Genomic DNA, 12,624 nt, shown 5'->3' on the forward strand with positions numbered 1-12,624 from the left:
TTGTTATAATTATGATCGTAGTTGTATAATCATGAGGTCGTGGTTGATATAAATCGCAGTCGTGATTTGCTAAAATCATGGCCGTGGTTGTCATAATCATAGCCGTGATTGTTAAAATCATAGTCGTAGTTTATTTATAATAATCATAGTCGTGGTTGTTATAATCCTTGGTCGTGGTTGTTATAATCATGGTCATTGGTTGTTGTAATCATAGTCAAGTGGTTGTTTAATCGCCGAATTCGTGGTTGACATAATCATGGTCGTGGTTGTATAATCCGTGGGTCGTGGTTGTTATTATGTAGTCGTGGTTGTTATAATCAGGTTCGTAAGTTTTGACGCAATCATAGTCGTGGTTGTTATAATCATGGTGCGGATGTTTATAATGTAGGTCAGGTTATTTATATTCTGGTCTGGTTATTTATGATCATAGTCGTGGTTCTTATAATCATAATTGTTGTTGTTATAATCATGGTGTCGTAGTTTGACATAATCATGGTCGTGGTTGTTACAATCATGGTCGTGGTTATAATATTCTTGGTCGTGGTTGTTATAATCATGGTCGTAGTTGTTCATATATTAGTCATAGTTTGTTATAATCGCCAGATGCGTTGTTGATATAATCATGAATAAATGATTTATTTATAATCATGGTCGTGGTTGTTATAATCATGGTCGTGGTTGTTATAATCATGGTCGTTGTTGATATAATCATGGTCGTGGTTGTTATAATCATGGTCGTCAATTGTTATAATCATAGTCGTAGTTATTTATAATCATGGTCGTGGTTATTTATAATCATGGTCCATTAGCTGTTATAATCATGGTCGTGGTTGTTATAATCATGGTCGTGGTTATTATAATCATGGTCGTGGTTATTTGTAATCATAGTCGTGGTTATTATAATCATGGTCGTGGTTATTATAATCCATAGCAATTCGTATTGTACAATAGTTTGTGATTTGTTTAATGTGGTCGTGGTTGCTATAAAAATGAATTAAGTAGTTTGTTGTAAATAAGTAGTCGTGGGTGATACAATCATTATCGTAAGTTGTTATGATATTCATGGTTGTGCTTGTTTAATCATGGTCGTGGTTATTATAATCATGGAGTGGTGGTTTAACATAAATCGCATTAAATGATTTGTTATGATCATTGTCTGTTGGTTGAGTCAGGATCATGGTCGTGGTTGTTATATAATCATGTTGTGGTTTATAATCATGTTCGTGGTTCATTATAATCACGGCCGTGGTTGATTATAATCATGGTCGTGGTTGTGGTTATAATCATGGTCGTGGTTATTTATAATCATGGTCGTGGTTATTTATAATCATGGACATAGTTATTATATTCGTAGTTATTGGTTATTGTAATCATGGCCGTGGTTATTTATAATCATGGTCGTGGTTATTTATAATCTATGGTCGTAGTTGTTTAATCATGGTCGTGGTTATTTATAATCATGAATAAATGGTTATTTAATATCATGAATTGACAGTTTGTTATTATCATGGTCATTAGTTGTTATAATCATAGGCGTGGTTATTATAATCATGGTCGTAGCGTATAATCCTAGTCGTGATTGTTATAATCATGGTCGTGGTTGTTATTATCATAGTCGTGGTTATTTATAATCTAGTCGTGATTATTTATAATCATGAATTAATTGTTGTGTAATCATAATTGTGGTTATTACATGTGATTCATTGGTTGCTAAAATCATAGCCGTGGTTTGTCACCGTCATAGCCGTTATTGTTATAATCATAGTCGTGGTTGTTATAATCATAGTCATCTGGTTACTCACAATGCATTCGTGGTTATTTATAATCATGGTCGTGGTTGTTATAATCATAGTCATTGGATGTTTTAATCATGGTCGTGGTTGTTTATAATCATGGTCGTGGTTGTTATAATCATGGTCGTGGTTGTTATTATCATGGTCATTGATTTGTTATAATCAGGTTAAATTAGTTGTTATAATGTAGTCGTGGTTGTTATAATCATGGTCGTGGTAGTTATAGTCATAATCGTGGTTTTCAAATCGTCGTAATTGGTTATAATAATCGTCGTGGTTGTTATAATCATGGTCGTGGATTTATTTAAATCATGGTCGTGTTTATTATAATCATAGTTGTGGTTCTTATGGTCATAGTCGTGGTTGTTATATTCGCCCGGGTCGTGCTTGTTATATGGTCGCGGTTGTTATAATCATAGTCGTGGTTGTATAATCATGGCCGTGGTTTATTATAATCCTTAGCCGTGATTGTTGTAATCCTTAGTCATTGGTTATTTATAATCATTGTCGTGGTTAGTCCTGTCGATCGTGGTTGCTATAATCCTTATTGTGGTTTTTAATCATGGTCGTGATTTGTTATAATCATAGTCGTGGTTATTGTATCATGGTCGTGATTATTTATAATCATGGTCGTGGTTATTTATAATCTATAGTCGTGGTAGTTACATCCACAAGTGTGATTATTTATAATCGCATGGTCGTTGTTATTATATTCGCGATTCCGTGGTTTGATATAATAACAGTCGTGGTTGCTAAAATCATAGCGTGGTTATCATAATCATATGCGTAATTGGTATAATCCTAGTCAATGGTTATTATAATCATAGTCGTGGTTATTTATAATCATGGAGTGTGAGTTTATTTATAATCATGGTCGTGGTTGTTATAATCTAAATCGTGGTTGTTTTAATCATAGGTCGTGGTTGTTATAATCATGAGATAAATGGTTGTTATAATCATGGTGTTGGTTGTTATTATCCTTGGTCGTGGTTGTTATAATCTGGTTCATTAGTTTATTGCCGTCATAGTCCGTGGATGTTAATCATGGTCGTATTAGTTATGATCGCCAGTCGTGGTTTTCCAAATCGTCATCGTAGTTTGTTATAATCTCATCGTCATAGTTTAATTTATAACCATGGTCGTGGTTATTAAAATCATGGTCATTTTATTTATAATCATAGTTATTAGTTCTTATGGTCATAGTCGTAGTTTGTTATATTCATGGTCGTGCTTATAAATCATAGTCGCGGTTGTTATAATTATGGTCGTGGTTGTTATAATAATAGTCGTGGTTGTTATAATTATGGTCGTGGTTGTGCCGTAAAAAATAGTCATTGGTTATAATCCTTGGTCGTGGTTGGGCATAATCATGGTCGTGGTTGTTATAATCCTTGGTCGTATGAATTGTTAAAACAATGGCGTTAGTGGTTATTTCAATCATAGTCGTGATTTGTCATAATCATGATCAATGATTTGCTATATTCATGGTCGTGCTTGTTATATTCATGGCCCATTGTATCATAATCATAGTCGTGATTGTTATAATCATGGTCGTGATATGATTCCTTAATCATAGTCGTGGTTATTATAATTATAGTCGTGGTTATTATAATCATGGTCGTGGTTGATACAATCCCAGTCATTAGTTGCTTGCTAAAATCATGGCCGTGGTTTATCCTGTCCTTAGCCGTCATTTATTTATAATCTTAGTGAATTTATTTAATTACAATCATAGTCGTGGTTGTTATAATCATGGTCGTGGATTTGTTATAATCATGGTCGTGGTTGTTGTCATCATAGTCGTGGTTGTTTTGATATTGTGGATTTGTTATAATCATGGTCGTAGTTGTTGTAATCATGGTCGTGGTTATTTATTATCATGGTCGTGGTTGTTATAATCAGGTTCGTGGTTGTATAATCCAAAGATATGGTTGTTATAATCATGGTCATTAGTTTGTTATAATCATGGTCATGGTTGTTATATTCATAGTCGTGGTTATTTATAATCATAGTCGGTTCTTATAATCATGGTCGTTGTTATTTATAATGCTTTGCGTTATTTAGTTGTTATAATAATGGTCGTGGTTATTTACAATCATGGTCGTGGTTACTTAATATTCATGGTTAATGGTTGTTATAATCATAGTTGTAGTTGTTGCATAATCCTTGGTCGTGGTTGTTATAATCGCTAGTATTAAGTTGTTATAATGACAGTCGTGGATTTGTTATAATTATGGTCGTTGTTGATATAATCATGGTCGTGGTTGTTATAATCATGGTCGTGGTTATTTATAATCGCGATCGGTAGTTTATTTATAATCATGGTCGACGGTTGTTATAATCATGGTCGTGGCTGTTATAATCATGAATTAAGTAGTTGTTATAATCATGGTACCGTGGTTGTTATAATCATGAGTAGGTAGTTATTATGATATGATAGTTGTTATAATGTGGTCATAGCTGTTATAATAATAAGTTGTGGTTGTTTAATCATGGTCATTAGTTTACTATAAAAATGGTCGTGGTTGTTATAATCGTGCGTCGTCGTTGATACAATCATTATCGTGGTTTTGTTATATTTATGGTTGTGCTTGTTATAATCATGGTCGCGGTTGTTATAATCATGAATAAATTGGTTGTTATAGTATGGTCATTGGTTGTTATGATCATTATACGTGGTTGAGTAGGATCATAGTCGTGGTTGTTATAATCATGTTAAGTAGTTGTAAATGTATTTCGTAGTTCATTAATCATGGCCATTATAATCATAATGGTCGTGGTTGTTATAATCATGGTCGTTATTATAATCATGGTCGTGGTTACCAATCGCTGGACGTAGTTAATATAATCTGTTCGTGGTTATTATAATCATGGCCGTGGTTATTTATAATCATAGGTCGTGGTTATTTATAATCATGGTCGTGGTTGTTTACTCATGGTCATTGGTTGTTATAATCATGGTCGTGGTTATTATTATCATGGTCGTGGTTGTTATCATGGTCGTGGTTGTTATAATCATGAACGTGGTTGTTATAATCGGACGTGGCTGTTATAATCCTAGTCGTGATTGTTATAATCATGGTCGTGGTTATTTATTATCATGGTCGTGGTTTATTTATAATCCTAGTCGTGATTGTTATGTTGTTATGATCATTGTCGTGGTTGTTTATGATCATAGTCGTGGTTGTTATAATCATGTTCGTGGTTGTTATAATCATGGTCGTGGTTGATATAATCATTGTCGTGGTTGTTATAATCATGGTCGTGGTTGTTATAATCGTGGTCGTGGTTGTTATAATCATGGTCGTGGTTGTTATAATCATGGACGTAGTTAATATAATCATGGTCGTGGTTGTTATAATCATGGTCGTGGTTGTTATAATCATGGTCGTGGTTGTTATAATCATGGTCGTGGTTGTTATAATCATGGACGTAGTTATTATAATCATGGTCGTTTGTTATAATCATGGTCGTGTGTTTAATAATCATGGTCGTGGTTGTTATAATCATGGACGTGGTTGTTATAATCATGGTATTGGTTGTTATAATCATGGTCGTGGTTGTTATGATCATTGTCGTGGTTGTTATGATCATAGTCGTGGTTGTTATAATCATGTTCGTGGTTGTTATAATCTGGTCGTGGTTGATATAATCATTGTCGTGGTTGTTATAATCATGGTCGTGGTTGTTATAATCGTGGTCTGGTTGTTATAATCATGGTCAGGTTGTTATAATTATGGTCCTGGTTGTTATAATATGGTCGTGATTGTTACAATAAGGTCAATACTAAGACACAGGTAGAAAAACCGCGAATCTTTAATATCAATAAACCCAGATTAACCTCACCTAATCAACAGGAATAGAGACCATTAGGATTGTACCACGAATACCGATTTATTGCACACTGGATTAATAACAAAATATTTAATCACATTTCCAATAGCTAATGTCTTACGGATACTGTAAGTATCTAGTATACTGCAAGTGATCGTGGGCCCTTCGTGCCAGGTGCCGAGTCGGGTGGTACAGTTTATCGAGGCGTGAAAGTTCGAATGCTCATGCTTGGCTAGCGTGCAACCGTTGTCCGGCTGACAGCGTACAGTGACATCGTTTTCTAGATGGTCGTGCTTGTTATAATCATGGTCGTGGTTGTTATAATCATGGTCGTAGTTGTTATACTTATGAGCGTGGTTGTTAAAATCATAGTCGTGGTTGTATGGTCGTGGTTGTTATAATAATAGTCGTGGTTATTATAATTATGGTCGTGGTTGTTATAATAATAGTCGTGGTTATTTATAATCATGAATTAAATTGGTTGATATAATCATGGTCGTGGTTGTTATAATCATGGTCGTGGTTATTAAAACAATGGTGGTGGATTTATTTATAATCATAATTAAATTAGTTTGTCATAATCATGATCGTGGTTATTATATTCATCAGTCGTGCTTGTTATATTCATGGCCGTGCTTATCATAATCATAGTCGATTGTTATAATCATGATTGTGATGATTTGTAATCATAGTCCGTGGTTATTTATAATTATGATCGTAGTTGTTATAATCATGGTCGTGGTTGATATAATCCCAGTCGTAGTTGCTAAAATCATGGCCGTGGTTGTCATAATCATAGCATCTTCATTATTTATAATCTTAAGTACGTTGTTGTTACAATCATAGTCATGGTTATTTATAAAAATAGCTGGTCGTGGTTATTTATAATCATGGTCGTGGTTATTTATAATCATAGTCGTGGTTGTTTTTAATCCATGGTCGTGGTTGTTTGCATAAATATTGGTCATTGGTTATAATCATGGTCGTGGTTGTATTATCATGGTATTGGTTGTTATAGTAAGGTTTGATAGTTATCAAAGTCGTGGTTGTTATAATCGTAGTCGTGGTTGTTATAATCATGGTATGGTTGTTATATTCATAGTAAATTAGTTGTTGCAATCATAGTCAATGGTTCTTATAATCATGGTCGTTATTTGTTATAATCATGGTCGTAATTTATTTATAATAATGGTCATTAGTTATTTACAATCATGAATGCGTTTTGTAATATTCATGGTCGTGGTTTATTTATAATCATAGTTGTAGTTTATTATAATCATGGTCGTGGTTGTTACAATCATAGTCGTGCGGTTGTTATATTAATGACAGTCGTGATTTATTTATAAATTATGATGTTTGTTGATATAATCATACAGGTCGTGGTTGTAAATGTGAATTAATGGTTTGTTGCAATCCTTGATCGTAGTTATTATAATCATGAATTAAATGATTTATTTATAATCATGGTCGTAGCTGTTATAATCATGGTCGTGGTTGTTATAATCATGGTCGTGGTTGTTATAATCATGAATTATTGGTTATTATAATCATGGTCGTGGTTGTTATATATTAATCATGGTCATGGCTGTTATAATAATGGATTTAATGGTTTGTTTAATCATGGTCGTGGTTGCTGCTAAAATGGTCGTGGTTATTTATAATCGTAGTCATGGGTGATACAATCATTATCGTGGTTGTTATATTCATGGTTGTGCTTGTTATAATCATGGTCGCGGTTGTTATAATCATGGTCGTGGTTGTTATAATCATGGTCGTAGTTGTTATAGTCATTGTGTCGTGGTTGAGTAGGATCATAGTCGTGGTTATTTATAATCATGTTCGTGGTTTATTATAATCATGTTCAGTGATTTGTTATAATCATAGCGTGGTTGTTATAATCATGGTCGTGGTTGTTATAATCATGGTCGTGTTGTTATAATCATGGTCGTGGTTATTTATAATCATGGACGTAGTTATTATAATGTGTTCGTAGTTTATTTATAATCATGGCCGTGAATTCTATTTATATCGTAATCATGGTCGTGGTTGTTGCGAAATCATGGTCGTAGTTGTTTTTGCTCCATGGTCGTGGTTATTGCATAATCATGGTCGTGGTTGTTATTATCATGGTCGTGGTTGTTATTATCATGGTCGTGGTTGTTATAATCATAGGCGTGGTTGTTATAATCATAGGACGTGGCTGTTATAATCCTAGTCGTGATTGTTATAATCTGTGGTCGTGGTTGTTATTATCGCCAATTAAGTAAGTTGTTATAATCCTAGTCGTGAATTGTATAATCATGGTCGTTGTTGTTATAATCATGGTCGTGGATTTGATATAATAACAGTGTGATTTACTAAAATCATGGCCCGTGGTTGTCATAATCTTAGCCGTTATTATTTATAATCATAGTCGTGGTTGTTATAATCAAGAGTCGTGGTTGTTATAATCATGGTCGTAGTTTATTATAATCTGTAGTCGTGGTTGTTATAATCATAGTCATTAGTTGTTTAATCGCCAGATCGTGTTTAATCATGGTCGTGGTTGTTATAATCATGGTCGTGATTGTTATTATCATGGTCGTGGTTATTATAATCGGGTTCGTGGTTATTTATAATCATAGTCGTGGTTGTTATAATCCTTGGTCGTGGTAGTTATGATCATAATTAAATTAGTTTTCAAATCGTCGTCGTGGTGGTTATAATCATCGTCGTGGTTGTTATAATCATGGTATTAGTAGTTAAAATCATGGTCGTGTTTTGTTATAATCATAGTTGGTTTATAATTCATAGTCGTGATTTGTTATATTCCATGAGTCGTGCTTGTTATAATCATAATTACTTGATTGTTATAATCCCGGTCGTGTAGTAGTTATGATCATAGTCGTGGTTGTTAAATCATCGTCGTGGTTGTTATAATCATGGTCGTAGTTTGTTATAATCATAGTCGTAGTTGTTATAATCACATAGTCGTGGTTATTTATAATCATGGCCGTGGTTGTTATAATCATGGCCGTGATTGTTATAATCATAGTCGTAGTTGTTATAATCATTGTCGTGGTTGATATAATCACAGTCGTGGTTTTTATAATCATGGCCGTGGTTGTTTTTAATCATGGTCGTGGTTGTTATAATCATAGTCGTGGTTGTTATTATCATGGTCGTACAGTTGTTATAATCATGATTAAGTAGTTGTTATAATCATGGTCGTAAGTAGTTATAATCCTAGTCGTGATTATTTATAATCATGGTCGTTGTTATTATATTCATGATTAAGTAGAGACTATAATGGCAGTCATTGGTTCCCGCTAAAATCATGGCCGTGGTTGTCGCAATATAGCCGTGATTGTTATAATCTAGTCGTGGTTGTTATAATCATAGTCGTGGTTGTTATAATCTTAGTCGTGGTTGTTATAATCATGGTCGTGGTTATTTATAATCATAGTCATTGGTTGAACATCATGAATTCGTGGTTATTTATAATCATGGTCGTGGTTGTTATAATCATGGTCGTGGTTGTTATTATCATGGTCGTGGTTTATTTATAATCCAGGTTCGTGGTTGTTATAATCATAGTCGTGGATGTTATAATCATGAACCGTGGTAGTTATGATCATGATGCGTGGTTTTCAAATCGTCGTCCGTGGTTGTTATAATCATCGTCGTGGTTATTTATAATCATGGTCGTGGTTGTTAAAATCATGGTCGTGTTTATAATCATAGTTGTGGTTCTTATAGTCATAGTCATTATTGGTTGTTATATTCATGGTCGTGCTTGTTATAATCATAGTCATGATTTATATTCACGGTCGTGGTAGTTTATGATCATGGTAGTAGTTTGTTAAATCATCGTCGTAGTTGGTATAATCATGATTAAATGGTTATTATAATCATGGTCGTAAGTTATTATAATCATAGTCGTGGTTGTTATAATCATGGCCGTGGTTATTATAATCATAGCCGTGATTGTTATAATCTTGGTATTGGTTGTTATAATCATTGTCGTGGTTGATATAATCACAGTCGTAGTTGCTATAATCATGGCCGTGGTTGTTTTTAATCATGGTCGTGGTTGGTATAATCATAGTCGTGGTTATTTATAATCATGAGGTCATTGGTTGTTATTATCATGGTCGTGGTTGTTATAATCACGAATGCGTGGTTGTTATAATAATCATGGTCGTGGTTATTTATAATCATGGTCGTGGTTGTTATATTCATGGTCATTAGTTGTTTGCAATCTTAGTCGTAGTTGTTATAATCATGAGATAAGTAGTTATTATAATCATGGTGCATTGAGTTATTTATAATCATGGTCGTGATTGTTATAATCATAGTCGTGGTTATTTATAATCATAGTCGTAGTTTGTTATATTCGCCAGTTTGTGCTTGATATAATCCTTGGTCGTGGTTGTTATAATGGTCGTGGTTTATTTATAATCATAGTCGTGGTTGTTATGATCATTATGCATTAGTTGAGTAGGATCGCATAGTCGTGGTTATTTATAATCATGTTCGTAGTTGATATAATCATGTTTCGTTGTTGTTGTTATAATCATGGCGTGGTTGTTATAATCATGGTCGTGGTTATTCTATAATCATGGTCGTGGTTATTTGCAATCGTAGTTAAGTGATTGTTATAATCATGGACGTAGTTATTATAATCATGTTACGTGGTTGTTATAATCATGCGTGGTTTGATATAATCATGAATTAAGTGGTTGTTATAATCATGGTCGTGGTTGTTTTAATCATGAATAAGTAGTTATTTATAATCATGGTCGTGGTTATTATTATCATAAGATAGTAGTTTATTTATTATCATGGTCGTAGTTATTTATAATCATAGACGTGGTTGTTATAATCATGGTCGTGGCTATTTATAATCCTAGTCGTGAGTTGTTATAATCATGGTCGTGGTTATTTATTATCATGGTCGTGGTTATTTATAATCCTAGTCTAAATGATTGTTATAATCATGGTCGTTGTTATAATCATGGTCGTGGTTGGCCATAATCATAGCCGTGATTGTTATAATCATAGTCAGTGGTTATTTATAATCATAGTCGTAGTTGTAATAATCATGGTCGTGGTTGTTATAATCATGGTCGTGGTTGTTATAATCATAGTCGTAGTTGTTTAATCATGGTCGTGGTTGTTATAATCATGGTCGTGGTTGTTATAATCATGGTCGTGGATTTGTTATTATCATGGTCGTGGTTTGTTATAATCAGGTTCGTGGTTGTTGTAATCATAGTCGTGGTTGTTGTAATCATGGTCGTGGTAGTTATGATGTAGTCATTGGTTTCAAATGCGTCGTCGTGGTGGTTATAATCATACGTCGTGGTTGTTATAATCATGGTCGTGGGTGTTAAAATCATGGTCGTGTTTGTTATAATCATAGTTGTGGTTCTTATTTTCATAGTCGTGGTTGTTATATTCATGGTTGTGCTTATTTATAATCATTGTCGCGGTTGTTATAATCACGGTCGTGGTAGTTATGATCGCATAATTAAATTGATTGTTAATCAATAAGTAAGTGGTTGTTATATTCATGGTCGTCAGTTTGTTATAATCATGGTCGTGATTTATTTATAATCGCCAGTCGTGGTTTATTTATAATCATGGCCGTGGTTGTTATAATCATGGTCGTGGTTGTTTTAATCTTGGTCGTGGTTGTTATAATCATTGTCGTGGTTGTTATAATCATAGTCGTGGTTGTTTTAATCTTGGTCGTTGTTGTTATAATCATGATCCTGGTTGTTATAATCATAGTCGTGGTTGTTTTAATCTTGGTCGTGGTTTTTATAATCATGATCCTGGTTGTTATAATCATAGTCGTGGTTGTTTTAATCTTGGTCGTGGTTTTTATAATCATGATCCTGGTTGTTATAATCATAGTCGTGGTTGTTTTAATCCTGGTCGTGGATTTGTTATAATCATAGTGCGTGGTTGTTATAATCGTGGTCGTGGTTGTTATAATCATGGTCTGGTTGTTATAATTATGGTCGTGGTTGTTATAATCATAGTCATGGTTGTTATAATCATGGTCGTGTTTGTTATAATCATGGTCGTGGTTGTTTTAATTATGGTCGTGGTTGTTATAATCATGGTCGTGGCTGTTATAATCATAGTCGTGGTTGTTTTAATCTTGGTCGTGGTTGTTATAATCATAGTCATGGTTTTTATAATCATGTGTCGTGGTTGTTATAATCATGGTCGTGGTTGTTATAATCATGGTCATGGTTGGTATAATCATGGTCGTGGTTGTTTTAATCATGGTCCTGGTTGTTATAATCATAGTCGTGGTTGTTTTAATCTTGGTCGTGGATGTTATGATCATGGCCGTGGATTTTATAATCATAGAGTCGTCGTTGTTATGATCATGGTCTTGCTTGTTATAATCATGGTCGTGGTTGTTATAATCATAGTCGTGGTTGTTATAATCATGGTCGTAGTTGCTATAATCATGGTCGTGGTTGTTATAATCATGGTCGTGGTTGTTATAATCATGGTCGTGGTTGATATAATCATGGTCGAGGTTGTTTTAATCTTGGTCGTGGTTGTTATAATCATGGTCGTGGTTGTTATAATCATGGTCGTGGTTGTTATAATCATAGTCGTGGTTGTTATAATCATGGTCGTGGTTGTTATAATCATGTTCGTGGTTGTTATAATCATGGTCGTGGTTGTTATAATCATGGTCGTGGTTGCAATAATCATAGTCGTTGTTTTAATCATAGTCGTGGTTGTTATAATCTTGGTCATGGTTGTTATAATCATAGTCGTGGTTGTTATAATCATGGACGTGGTTGTTTTAATCTTGGTCGTGGTTGTTATAATCATGGTCGTGGTTGTTATAATCATAGTGGTGGTTGTTATAATCATGGTCGTGGTTGTTTTAATCATAGTCGTGGTTGTTTTAATCTTGGTCGTGGTTGTTTTAATCTTGTTCGTGGTTGTTTTAATCTTGGTCGTGGTTGTTATAATCATTGTC

Source organism: Homarus americanus, unplaced genomic scaffold (assembly GCF_018991925.1).
Source record: "Homarus americanus isolate GMGI-L3 unplaced genomic scaffold, GMGI_Hamer_2.0 scaffold51859, whole genome shotgun sequence".
NCBI classification, from domain to species: domain Eukaryota; kingdom Metazoa; phylum Arthropoda; class Malacostraca; order Decapoda; family Nephropidae; genus Homarus; species Homarus americanus.